Source organism: Populus euphratica, unplaced genomic scaffold (assembly GCF_000495115.2).
Source record: "Populus euphratica unplaced genomic scaffold, PopEup_1.0 scaffold15.1, whole genome shotgun sequence".
In the NCBI taxonomy this organism is placed as follows: Eukaryota; Viridiplantae; Streptophyta; class Magnoliopsida; order Malpighiales; family Salicaceae; genus Populus; species Populus euphratica.
Genome location: NW_011499874.1, coordinates 1,692,832 through 1,693,562, shown reverse-complemented (window position 1 = coordinate 1,693,562; position 731 = coordinate 1,692,832).

The following is a 731-nucleotide window of genomic DNA, read 5'->3' as shown; positions in this document are numbered from 1 at the left end:
TCGTCGTAAAAAAAAAAAACGGGTCGCTAATGTGGAGATTTTGGAGGGTTATTTTTTTAGACGGAATCACCGACGGATTCAAAAAGACAGGTCGTACAACGACTGCCGTTTATATTGCCGATGGATTCACTGACGAATTTGAAATGGTAGATCCGTACGGTGATGTGTCAAGTGTTCTGTTAGAATCATCGATGGTTTCACCGATGGATTTTCCGTTGGTGAAACTGTCGAGAAAAGTTAATATATGTACACGCTGTCTGTATCTTGTTTGCAGGTTCTAAAAAACAGCTAGCAGAGTTCATCAGCCCCCTCCGTGGGCATGTTGCTTCCCTTCTTCGACACACAGTTGGATCTGTTGGTGAGTTATACACATTAGTTTCTGTTGTTCTGGTTAAGGAGTGGTAGATGCCTTAGATGCTTTTATTAAAGCTATAGCACTTCAGCTCAGTTGTCTGTTAGGCACTCTAAATCTCCTGATTTTTGTTTAGCTGAATTCTGGTGGTTTCTCAGTTCTGAAGTCTCAATAGTTGATTGAAACCTGATTCGTCCTTATACTTGATGCAAAACGTTACCTCTTTAATGGGCTATTCCCCTGAATATTTGTTTAGATTATTATTGTTTTTGGTGTTTTGCTATCCTTTTTGGGAGAATATGGTTAATATCCTATGACTTCTCAAGTTTTTGACTAATTGGATTGGGGTATGCTATTTTGAAATAATTAATAGCTTACT